We start from the raw sequence: 13487 nt of genomic DNA, 5'->3' as shown, positions 1-13487 counted from the left end.
AATGTCGCGGCCGGCCGACGGTAGAAGCAACGACGGTAGAAGCATCCACAGACAGTAGAAGCATGGCGCGGCCCCACACCTGGTCCATGGCGCGGCCGGCCGACGGTAGAAGCATCCACAGACAGGGACCCAAGGGCCAAGGAGCGCAACGACGTTGAGGTCGTATGAGTATGAGCCGGTGAAACGCATTGCCGAGTGGTACTTTCTGCATGTAAAAAGGACCTCCTGAACCAGATACGACCGTCGGATAAGCTCAGCGGCCGGCCGGCAGCGGTTACAAGTGGATTTTTGACCGCGTGGTGCAGAGCAGCCGTTGGTGCAGAGCAAGTTCATGATGTTGACCGCGTGGCTCCGTCTGGGGTGGTGAGCAGACAAGAGAGCTAGTAGGACAAAGACGGATACCATGGGGAAGGTGTTCATGGTAGTTGTTGATGGGGAGAAACTCTCCCCGTGACACTTGACGGGGATGGGGATAGATAACTTTCTTCCCCACGGGGACGGGGATGGGGAGGCACTCCCCGTGACATCTGGAGGTGCAGTGAGATGCTGCACAGCACTGCAGGCAACCAAACCTCATGGCCGCCGCACCCTGCACGCTCAACATGGCCTCCGTCCTCCTACTGCTGCTTCTCTTCTCCGTTCACTGGCCGGGCCGCAGCCACGCTTTCAGCCTCATGAACTACCTCTGCAACAACGGCAGCTCCTACGCCCTTAACTCCACCTACCGCTCCAACGTCGTCGCGCTCCTCGGGTCCCTGTCCACCAACGCGTCCAGCTCCGCCGTAGGCTTCGCCACCGCCACGCTCGGTTACGCCCCAGACCAGACGTGGGGCCTCGCGCTCTGCCGCGGCGACGTCAACGGCAGCGGGTGCGCGTCCTGCCTCGCGCTCGCGCCGGACATCGCCTTCGGCGACTGCAGGGGCGTCAGGGACGTGTCCATCTACTACGACCGCTGCCTCCTCCGGTACTCGGACACGGACTTCCTGGCCAGCCCGGGCGACGCCGCGGAGCTGGTGCAGTACGGCACCAACCTGCAGGTGAACGTCGCCGCCGACCCCGGTCGGTTCGTGGGGCTCGCGGCCGACCTCGTGGCCGCGCTGTCCGCCTGGGCGGCGCGGAACTCGACGGCGAGATACGCCGCCGGGGTGGTGACCTCCGCCAAAGGGTTCACGACCACGGACAGCAACTTGGTGCACAACATCTACGGGCTGCTGCAGTGCACGCCCAACCTGGCTCCCGAGGCGTGCCTGGCGTGCCTCGGCAGGCTCAAGGACGAGATGCCGGCCGTGTTCAACGGCTCAACCGGCGGCCAGTTCAACGAGGTGTGGTGCAACCTGAGATTCGAGGTGTTCCTCTTCTATGACAGCAGCCCGGTAGTGAAGCTTGTTGCACCTCCGTTGACGCCGGCTCCGCCGGGTGCAGCAGTCCACGACGATGGTAGGCTCTTTGCATAATTTCAGATAGAAAAACAGAAACCCAAATCATCAAAGTAATTGTAGCAAGTATCTATGAATCGTCCACAAATATAAATTATGAAATTATCGTTAACAGTTGCAACTACTGTACTCCTCGAGCTTTTGGCCTTCTTTGGGAGACAGCTCCACTCCTGGGATTCTCTTGCTCTGCTCCTTGATTCTATAATAGAGTGATTCTACTTGATTATGGTGGAGGAGCAAGGCAGGGAGCAGGTAGAATTGATTGTAGAGGGATTCAGTAGAGAGTAGTTTTTTTTAAGCTCCCACCTCCTAGTGTAAACGGAAAAGTGATTCTTACCAGCTCGCCGCCTAAGTCACTCTGCCAAACATCTCCTTAATCGCTCTAATTATCTGCATTGTATGTATTGTATCTGCAGCAAAGAGGACAAGGGGAACAGGATATGCAGCAACAGTAGTGCCATTGTTCTCGGGGTCCTAGTTGTCCTCCTCTTGTCCACGTTCATGATCTACCTCCGGAGAAAAGCACAAGTAAAACGATGTGAGTTGTGCGCCCTGTTCCTGATCAAGTTCTGTATATATCTTTGATATTTCAGAAAACATAAATACTAAGAATAAAAAGAAAAGGATGGTAGAAATGAGTCTCAAAGCAAAAGGAACATGGCGAAAATTCATAACTTTAATTGTGAATGATGAGAATAAGCACGTGTATGCAGATGCGGAGGAAGCTGACGATTCCGGGTCGCTCCTCTTTGACCTGGCAACACTGAGAAGGGCAACTGCAAATTTTGCCGTAGAGAATAAGCTTGGACATGGAGGCTTTGGCGCGGTATACAAGGTACCATTGCTAGAGAGTAGTGTAGAGACACATCTCTCTGGGGACATTCAGAAATATGCAGTACATCATAAACACGTGCCTAAAATTTCAGGGTTTCTTGCCTGATGGACGACAAATCGCCGTGAAGAGGCTGGACAAGGCTTCAGGGCAAGGCCTGAAAGAGCTGAGGAACGAGCTGCTGCTGGTCGCCAAGCTTCGGCACAACAATCTTGCAAAGCTTCTCGGCGTTTGCTTGAAGGGACAGGAGAAGCTGCTTGTCTACGAGTACATGCTTAATCGAAGCCTAGACACCTTCCTTTTTGGTACAGAACACTGCCACTGTCCTTCCTGTGCTCGACCTCAGACATGCCAATTAAGAATCTTTGACTCCTCAAGATGCGAGTATATCACTAATGTCTGGCCTTCTTGCAGTCCCTGAGAAGCGTCCATTGTTAGACTGGGAGACAAGGTACCGCATAATTTATGGAACAGCACGAGGCTTGCTATACCTCCACGAGGATTCACAGATCAGAATCGTCCACCGCGACATGAAGGCGAGCAACATCCTGCTGGACGCCGACATGAACCCGAAGATCTCCGATTTCGGGCTGGCAAGGCTCTTCGGAACGCTGTATGTAATTGAACGATCGGTCCACATGCCCACATTGCTATGTGCTGTGTTCTTCCTAGCTTCTTCGTCGAGCAGTAGTTCCGCGATCTGAAAACTCAGCTGTTTTCATGCTTGGCAGAGGATACATGGCGCCAGAGTATGCAGTTCTTGGGCAACTGTCGGTGAAGCTTGACGTTTACAGCCTCGGCGTCCTCATCCTGGAGATCGTCACTGGACAGAAGAACACCGACATGTTCGAATCAGCATCAGGAGAATCCATCATTCTGCTGAGCTACGTGAGTTGTAGTCCTAGTCCTACCTATTGTTCTTTTAATTTTCACACACCGCTGGGTCACTGGGTCAGAAACACCGTATACTTGACGCACACTCGTATACACGAACCAAGTAAATGATTATGTCTTGTGTTACTAGGTGTGGGATCACTGGGTCAGAGGCACCGCGCTGGAGGCCGTGGACCCATTCTTGGATTGCCAGGCCTCGGAGACGGAGAGCGAGGTGATGAAATGCATCCATCTGGGGCTGCTCTGCGTGCAGGAGAACCCGGCGGACCGCCCGACCATGCTCGACGTCCTCGTCATGCTGCACGGCCAATCGTCAGGCGGCTTTGCGGCACCGTCGAAGCCGGCCTTCGCCTTTGCGTACGGGGAGACGATGAGCTCTGATGAGCGGCGTAACGTGTCTTTGAACGGGATGTCCTTGTCGGAGTTCCAGCCAAGATAGATGGACAGAATCACGGAAGACACGATAGGAATATAGGGATGCAAGCAGGTGTGCCAACGGAACTTGCACGTCCTGCGGTAGCCTGCATTGGTAGAGTGAATGGACCCAGGATCCATACAATTTAATTCCTAGCGCATACTCTGCTTGCAGAAACATATACTGTACAGTATAATATAGAGTACCACCAGACTACATTGATTTACCACCAGACTATGCTGACCCTACAGACTATGCGTACCGGAGACGGAGAATTCCTACAGTACGTGTCGCTGTCTGATGATTTATGCAAATGCGAAACAGATGAGCACTAGTAGTAGAATATGAACTGGGATCTCGATTAGTAGCATCAGGAAGTCACACCAAACAAAGGAAGGTCATCATCCTCCAGAAGCACAAGTAGAATAATATGAACTGGGATCTCGATTAGTAGCATCCGGAAGTCACACCAAACAAAGGGTGTATACATGCTGGGGACATCCAAGATTACTCATTGTTTCAGAGTCAGACAACCTCCAGAATCAAGAAGGTAACTTCAGAAATGGAACCGCCTAAAAACACTATGCTCTAGTCTATTACAAGTGCGGGGAAAAAAGACCCAGAAAGCATGCAAATAATAATCAGTGCACACAAACGCTTCCGAAGTTCAGCAAATACTATTTCCCTCGCGGTTTTACTTGTCTCCATTGGCATCATCCTCGCTATCCCTTTTCCTCTTATTTGGCAGGGAAGATCCTGCATTGCTTTCGGTGTTCTCCTTGTCTTCTGCGTCTGCATCAAGTTCGTCATCCTCAGCTTCACCGTCTTCATCTTCGGCCTGAAAATGGTCAAATGTATTATTATTGCAGAATAAGGTTCACCAAATTCTTTGCCACAAAATCAAGTTTCAATCGGTAAACTAGACTGCTCAATCAAACTTGTTTAGGTCAAGTCCAAGAATGAGCTAGATAGAATGGTTTGTGAGGCCATGGCAGTTAAAATTTTAAAGGTAAAACAGGCCCAAGATCACACATCAAAGTGCAAACATGGCATCATCAAGAGTTTAACACTACCATCTCTAGAGGAACAACAAACAAAGCATGATGTTACTGGCAGCTACCGAGTTGTTAAAACAAAATCAAGGTGATAGACATACTCACAGTCAGCCCAAGAACCGTGAGGGCTCAGTGACTAAACTCAAATTATGGAGCATCACAGCATTTACAGGAACAAATAACTAGGTGATAATACATAAAAAGACAAGTGTCGAACCTTGATGATACACAGCAATTATGATAAATATTAAGTGAAAATATTGGCATGAAAACAGCACGCCCAGAGCCCATGGTAAATCGTCTATGTAGAAGATCAAGCAGGAAGGAGGTCAACATAAACACATCCTACCAAGTAAGCTCTTTCTACTTGTACACCTGTGTACTTATGGATGAAAACTACCCGGCTTTGTTTGGCTACTTTTTTGATTGTCTAGTGTGATTTTATATCTCAGGCTAGACTCGATTGAGCTGTCTTACATTAGTGTGGCTATATGTGAATCGCAGAGGTCTGTAAATTAAGGCAATAGGCAGGCACATTTGAAATGTAGCAGTAGTGAGTTCCTATAGAAAATAAAAAATGAAATAAAAGGTCATAATGGCCGGAAGCTGTTCACTACATCAGAACCATCCAGAAGGAAAAAAAAAGCATATGAGGTCAGGTGTTTCTTAGGAGTTCAATATGTTTCATGTGTGTTTTTGCAAATCTTTTTTCTTCACCGGTCCTGCACGCTTGATAAAAAGGATCTGGTGTCTATGCCAGGTTGGTAAACCATATAGATCTTGCCCAAACAAGGAGTAGGGGCTAGCTTGTAAGCCACGACTTAGTACTACGAGGATTCTGGCGGAGTGCTTTTCACATATAGATAGGTTGGGATGAAGAAGCTCCATAGTCAACTAATAGATAGAAAATCACAGTAACCTTTTTCCAACAGTTTCACCATGATAAGAACAACCTTGCCATACATGATAATTATGGGCTTTCTTCCTCCTTTATAGTCTTCAGTTCAATCTGCCAAGTCCGATTCATCTTTTTCCAACCCTTCCTCTGTTCTTATACTAAACCTCTTCTCTTCGTTCCCTTTGCCCCACCAAAAGAGGATCGCCCCTAGTAATATAATAGCACCTTGATTTATTTATCCAGATGGGCATATCTTTTCTTTAGTTTATGCATCTCCCATTCAAAGACAGACAAGAAAATCAATCTAAAGGCACCACTACTCTTATTATTAGTAAATGGTAGGAACCCAACGAGGGAAGAGAAGATTTCTAAAATGCCATTAGCCGATACTTGATGCTGGTCAATCGAAGACGGATCATACTAGTGGTAGTTCGATGGCAGATTCCCCATATTTATGAAGAAAAACAAGTTCTAACCCCATTCTAGGAGTTCCCACCTGGATTGGATTCCCTCAAACTGGTGTGGAAAGGTCATTAGAGGCTCCTCTCGAGGACATACAAGAAGGATCCATAATTCATTGCAAGGCATTCTCCAATCCCCATTCACACTCTCCTTATTCATACATCGGTTCAGCTACAACAAAGAAGATATCCTCCCATACAATGGAAAGGAGTCGTCGATAGGCACACTACCTTCTCCAAGGCGGTGCACCCATCTCTTCTAGAAAGAAGAACAACAGGAACAACAAAAACAAGAGTAGTATTTCTCCCCGAAGGGAACAAGATAGGTGCCATCAAACAACGAGGGGTTTCACGGTCGTGAGCTCCATTCCAATTCAACAGATTGGTGAAACAACCTAGAAAACCATTGTCCCCTCAAACCGGTAATAACTTGTCCCATTTCTGCATCCGTTAATGATTTAAGAACCGTTCATGGAGACCTCAAAAGATAAGAAAATTGTCCCTTTTTTGTCTTGCCTCGATAAAGCAATGAATGGGTAAAGCCGAATTGATCTGACCAACCGAACATGGGATCTTTTGTTTGATACTCAACACATGAGAATCTAGGAGGATACTGATTGGCGCTCAAGAATGGCGTAGTTAATGTGATGATTTTCCTGCATTCCTGCTTTTTCAGATTGGAGGGCTAGAGGGTCATTCCCAGGCCTTCCTAACAAGTGTCCTAGTGGCGACTTTAGAAAAAACCTTTTCAGTTGTTGAAGTGATGGCAATAATACCTTACACAGCCTATGATGGGTCTGACAGAACAGATTGCCATACCAATGACAAAGCTGAACACAAGTAAAGGAATAAGAACAGGGTTTTTTCCAAGTGAGCTGCATCTTATCTCTCATTATTGTTCTGGTTTCCTCTTGGTCAGTGGTCCAATATGAATAAGAAATGGCAGCTATAACAGAGATTTTTCTCAATCGCTCAGCTTGAAGGTAGGTCCTTGTCACTAGAACGAAATGCAAGGGTTGGTGGATCGGTGATTTCTGATAATACAAGCAAGGACATACCTTTGGCTATATCTTGTGAGCCAGCCCTTACCAAAGGCATGATGGAGTGAAAGATCGGGACTCTTGGCTATCAAAAGAGTGAGCCGAAGTAAATTCGACAAGAAAGCTATCCGATGTATATTCGTTGGATATGATAATGAGCGAAAATGGTGGAAGGTTTCACTCCAGCAGGGGCCGCCGTTCTAGACCCAACAGAGGCAGGGGTAATTCTTTTCAGTCTAATGAGGCTGGGACAAGCTTTGCTTTTGTACTGGTTGAAACTGAGGATTAGCTTTGGGTAAGCTACTTTTCTGTTGTCTTGTCGTCAGTGGTCCTCTCATAGGAGTTTATGGAAAAGAGATGTGAATTCATAGGCGTAGATTTCTTTGCATGGCATTAGTCAACATAGGGATGGTGCTTGGTATAGTCGTTCTACTCTATCTAATAGTAAATAAAGAGGAAATGTCTATGCTTAGGAACTAGGGTAGGAAAGCTTTTCTCTTATGGGAATGAAGGCAAGAGAAATTCAAGTATAAGCAAGGTCGAAGCTCTTGTGAGTGAGAAATAGGTAGCAGGTAGGAAGCCTGGGAGTTTATTTCGTTGCGTATAGTGCAGGTCATGGAAATAGAGAATAATTATCATTCTGATTGAAGACCCTACTTTTCATTTTCTTTGCACAATGTTGTGCCTGTGTACCGGTCTGTCCTCCCTACTCTACTTTTTGTTATTTCTCTTTATAGATGTTGGGTTGGAATTTCTCTCTCTGTAAGGAAGGGATGCAAACAATAGGTTTGGTTTGTGTTGGCAGAGCGCTATCCATTTGCTTGTTATTGAAGCAGCCAGGCCGCATCTTATGCACGGGCTCTGCTATCCCCTTATAGCCGGGTTTGCCATCTCAAAATGGAGACTTTGATCAAGAGAAAGCACCCCACCATATCTAGCTAGCAGGGGGAGGAGGGACCCCCCTTTTCAATGCGGAGACACAGAAAGGGAAAGGATTGAGTAGGCCGGAAGCCCATTTTCAAATAGGTTGCCTTCAGTAATCCGAGTACGCAAGTAGGGTCTCAGTGATTATGCTAGAAGGGCCAAGTGGAGATGCTAGTGTCTCCTCCTATGTAGAGTTTTCATATAGCATCTGCGGAGTCTTCCTTCCATGGTCGATCAGGCCTCCATAGCCTACTGTTGTCACGTCTGAGAGGTAGAAGCTATCTATCCAATCCAATCCTTCTCCAAAATGCACCATGACCGATCCAATTACTATAGAGCCAGCAACATCCCCTAAAGCCAATGCCACTCTCATCCTTTTTCCAATTCTGATTGTACTGGTAGCATGTTGAAGCTGTGGAATGGTGTTTGTTGGTGAGTAAAGTGCCCACTCTAGAGATGAAGCACCACAATCTAGATTCCAGTTTTTCACTTCGTTCGTTACTTTCCAGCTTCAGGAGCAAGCCTATAGTAGGTAGTAGGAAGGCGAGTGATGGCTCGGTCGGCAAACAAAGCTACTAGGGATTGACCTAAAGCTACGACGTTGGAGAAGTTCATAGGTTCACACGTCGAAAGAAGAACATCGGATTGAGACGAGAAAGCAAGTGCAAGGCATTCAATAAGGTAAGGTAGGGTTGGCAGAGAAGAAGGATAGAGAAGAAATAGAAAGAATTGAATACAAAACAACTCCGTTGATTGAATGTCAAAACCTTCGGCCCTTCTTCTTTCTCAACTTTAAAGCTCTTGCTTAAACCGATTGGGAGTCCTCCATCTCTCTTAAAGTTTGAAGTAATCATTTCTTTTTCATTCCAATTCATGTCCTGAAGCTTTGCAAGGATTGAATGTTTTCCTTTTCTGATTGAGCAATCTCCAATCACCTTAACCAAAGTAGGATAGGCCAGTGGGCAGACCAGCTATAGAGAATTGTTTAAAAAAGAAAAGAAGATAAATAGTAGATTTGTCCTCGAAAGCCTGTCTTCATAAACCTACAGGGATCAATCTCACCGCTGGAAAAACAACTGAATGAGAGAGAACTTACTTACTGCTTTCTATCCTCGCATCGCTCTAAGAATACATTCCTGCTGGTCAAACAAAGTCTTTCCTCTTTGGATGGTAATAGCCAGGCGAAGCATTTAGGGTTCAGTGCCTAGTTTCAAGTGGTTAGTCAAGTCCTCTACGGCTCCTTGGGCGGGTAAGGGAGTATAACCTGTACGAATCCTTCCATTCGAAGCGAGGGACCTAGCGCTAGAGGTATACCACCACATGATATCATATATAGATAGTGCACTGCCATAAAGCAAAGCAATGGAATTGGAATAAACGCAAAGAACCCTAGCAGCCCTATTATCATCCCTATGTGAGCTCCCTAGCTAGAAACCACATGCTTGCTTGAAGCTATATTTCGCCTAGTGAATTGAAAGCTTTCCTTGCTAACCACTGATATCTGTATTTCACTTTAATTCCACTCACTCCGTATAAACAGAAAAAAACTTGATTTTCCTTTTTTCTAAAGTGACCTTGGTATTTATCTGTCGGCTCCCGTATCATTTGTGAAAACCAGGCAGGCTTGCCAAACCATTGCGGCCAATGCACTATTTCATGAGGGCACCAAGCATATCGAAATTGACTTTCACTTTATTTTCCAGTACTTGGTCTGTTATACTGCCTGCCCTTCTTTAATTGAGACACGTGGAAAGCCGGACATCGATCCCACAGGCTATTTCCATCTACAAGCCAAAGTTCCAATCTTGTCTAGAATTTCAAATGGCCATAGTACGGCTCAGTTTGTGCTGCCTTTTTCCTTACACTGTGATTTGTCTATGAGGTTGAAGTTTTAGATAGCCCCTTTCACCCACCAGAAGAAATTCTCGCTCTGATTTCCCAAGATCTGTTTAACCTGGCTCGATCTCTGCTATTTATGGTTCACCGTTGGTAGAAAGCCTAGTACCATTCTTTGTTCTCTCCCATCCTTCCAATCAGCTTCATACACTCAAATGAGGCTCTAGGCATAGTAGGTTGTAAAGTAGTTGCTTTATAGAGATAGAATGACTCTACAGTAAACGTGAACGAGAGTAAAGAAAGAAGGTTATTTAGCCGGGAGTGGGATCAAGCTTTTGAAAGTGCCTTGCGCAGGCCAGTTTTAAAACATATCCGATTTTTTTACTTGTTTCTTAGGTATGCAAAGCAAGCCTGGTGCAAGAAAAAAGACCACAAAAATGGGGACGTGTGAGAATTTATATAGATGTTTTTTGCTGACACTGTTTGAAAGCTAGCCTGACACCTCTCTATCTATCTATCTATCTGAGTATACCTCAGGAACAGAGCCCAAAATAAGCTCTTTGTGACCCTTCCCGCTTCGCTTTTTCTTAACTTTTCTGTAAGACGAAGTCTATCTATCACGTTGACAAGTTCTTTTTCATGACATGAACAATCTATGATATTTGGTTCTTTTTTAACATCGACCCGGCTCCGAAGTAGAAAACGGAAGTGCCCTCCTGCGCACGTAGGCTTGAAAGCAGTAGTTTTCTGGACTGCGAATGGAAGAAATGGAGATCAACTTGGAACCCGATCTTGATGAACCAGAAGTGAGAAGGGGCAGGCACTCAGTTATGTTCTTCCACTCCAACAGAACAGTCAAACCCCCAGGTCTGCTTTCTTCACCCGTGTCTATCCCCTTTCTTGCTCACACTCATAAGGAAAAGAAACAAGCAGGCAAGTATTAGTTGTATAGTGTGGGGGTATTAACCCCTATACCCTTACGGCTAAGCTTGGACCGGCCCAGATCGATGGGTCCGGTCCGAAAGACGACGTGCAGCCCAACCAACCTAGTTGGAGTCCCGCGCAGGGAGTCAAGGCGGATTTGGTGATCAAACAGGATCCTGGTCGGTTAGAATAGGAATCCTTGTCCGGCCACATATGGCAATTGTAGCTGACTAGGATTAGTTTCTAGATCTGTAACCCTGCCCCCCCGGACTATATAAGGTGGGCAGGGGATCCCTCTAAAAAACATCTCTCATTGACATACAGCAATACCAATCAGATGTAGGACGTAGGTATTACGCCTTCTTGGCGGCCGAACCTGGATAAAACCTCGTGTCTGTCTTGCGTCACCATCTTGTTTGTGACTTGCGCATCTGTCTGCCGACAATCTACTACCTTGGGCATACCCCTAGGTAGACTGCCGACCATATTTCGTCGATAGTGGCGCGCCAGGTAGGGGGTGTGCGTATTGCTCTCCAAGCAAACAAGACGGTCATCACCTCCGGCTCCATGGCTACTCCCAACGGCCTCACGTTCACCGTTGGCCAGATCACCTGGACCACCGGCTCCAACGACGCCATCGCCATGACCACGGGGGAGGCGTGGATTCATTCTGCGCCGACCACTACTTCACTTGCGTCGGCTACGGCTCCGACCACTACGGATACGGCTCCGACCACTACGGCTACGGCTCCGACCACGATGGATCTGACTCCGACCACGGTACATCTGGCTCCGACCACGCCTACGTCACCTTCAGCCACGCCGACGACCCGTCGTCCGCTTCCCCGCTACAAAGGGAAGCAGATCGACAACACCGACCTGCTCGACTCCATCGATCGGGTCGGCACCAAACTCGCTGAAACCCTAGCTCTGGTAAGTACGATTCAAAGTCAACCTAATGAGCAGGTAACCGCTCCCCACAACAGATCTATCCGACCAGCTCGGACCAGTCGTCCTACGCGACTTGGAACAGATCTCGTGGTCATATCTACTCCTGAGGGGCGCTCCGCTCGTCGCCAGCCGACCTTCGCAACAGGTCTCTGACTCTCCGAGTACGAAGCCTCGACGGAGAACCACCAGGTCCAACCCTACGGCCTGCAAAACGCTGCTTCCAGCTACGCGTACAACCTACAACGCCGCCCGTATCTGTGTTCTATGCGCCGACCTCGGCAGAAGCCACACAACTTCGTCAATATGGTCCGGATTGAAGATCATCATGAAGGATCCATCCACACGATCCAAGAGGGTGACTCCAGCTTCTCGTCTGGCACCGCATCTGATGCCTCCGTCCACACCAAGCTCCAGCATCATGAGGATGAAGGCGTCGAGTACGATCTGAATATCCCGGATCACGCCCCGGGATTCCCGCAATTCCCGTCTTTCCCGCCAAGGCGAGGGGGTTTGATCAACGTAGTCAGCAATGATGAACCACCGGCAGTTGGCGAAACAGAACAAGAAAGGACTGCACGCGAAACACGCAACATTGACCGATTTAATCGCCGGCAAATTGAAGCCGAAGCAGACCAGGAGGCACGGCGCATAAGGGTCCAGCCACGTGACCTCAACGACGCTTTCGACAGGGTGGGAGACAAACAAGTCTTCAGGACTCCAAGTGCTAACGTAGCCGTCGCCATGGCGACAATGCAACGGCTACCGAACACCCCGGAAACCCAAGCAGTTTGCGACGAAATACAAGCCTATCTGACGGCTGCTATGGCCCAGACCGCGGAGATTGCAAACCAAGCTCGGGCTCTATCCGTGTCAGTCGAGTCAAGCCACAGCCGCCAGCACCCAAGTCGTTCACAGCCACTCAACCAACGTGGCTCGCGCAACAACGATGGCCATGATGGTGGCCAGAATGACAACCGTCGTCGGGACAATGACCGCCGGGACAACCGCGACAATCGCCGCGATAACCACGGTCGCAGAGCTAATCCAGATGGCAATCGGGATCGCCGCGATGGCAATAACGATCTCCGTCATTACCTCAGTGGATGGGATCTGCGCGCTCGCATCAACCAGAGAGCCGACGATCGAGCATCCTACGAAAGCCACCGCCGTATGGAGTATGACACTACCCACGGTCCGCCGGGTCTGAAGCAGTTTACTCCGCACCTTCGCCAAGTCATATGGCCCAAGAATTTCAAGCTCGAGAAACTTCAGAAATACGATGGCAAGGAAAACCCCGAATTATGGGTCATGCTCTACGAAACTGCGTGTCGATCAGCCATGGCTGACGAGCACGTCATGTCTAACTACTTCCCAGTCGCTGTTGGTCATGCAGGTCACCAATGGCTGGTTAGCTTGCCGGTGAACTATTTTGATTCTTGGCAGGAGCTCAAGCAGGCCTTCATCGACAATTTCATCGCCACTTGTTAACAACCCGGCAACAAGTACGATCTGCAACAGATCCGAGATCGGAAAGACGAACCACTGCGCAAGTACGTTCGGCGTTTCTCGGAGATGCGCATCAAGGTCCCATCAATCTCCAACAATGAGGCAATCGAGGCTTTCATCACTGGTCTCCGCTTCCACGACGCCCTAAGAGACAAGCTCCTCCGGAAGAGACCCGAATCAGTCACAGCGCTCTTGGCCACCGCTAAGAAATATGCGGACGCCGACGATGCTAAAAAGATAATTGTTGAAGAAGCAGCAAGGGTTCCACGCTTCGACCACCCTCCACGCCACGACGATTACCGCGGTAGTCGTGGT

General features: G+C 48.2%; 1 pseudogene; it reads left to right on the top strand.

Annotated features, from left to right (window-relative positions):
- The first annotated feature begins 523 nt into the window (after positions 1-523).
- Positions 524-3804, top strand: LOC136473438 (cysteine-rich receptor-like protein kinase 6; annotated as a pseudogene).
- Positions 3805-13487: the final 9683 nt, after the last annotated feature.

Source organism: Miscanthus floridulus, chromosome 1, assembly GCF_019320115.1.
Source record: "Miscanthus floridulus cultivar M001 chromosome 1, ASM1932011v1, whole genome shotgun sequence".
In the NCBI taxonomy this organism is placed as follows: Eukaryota; Viridiplantae; Streptophyta; class Magnoliopsida; order Poales; family Poaceae; genus Miscanthus; species Miscanthus floridulus.
Note: the sequence above shows the minus strand (reverse complement) of the source record. Positions and strands in the feature narration are given on the sequence as shown.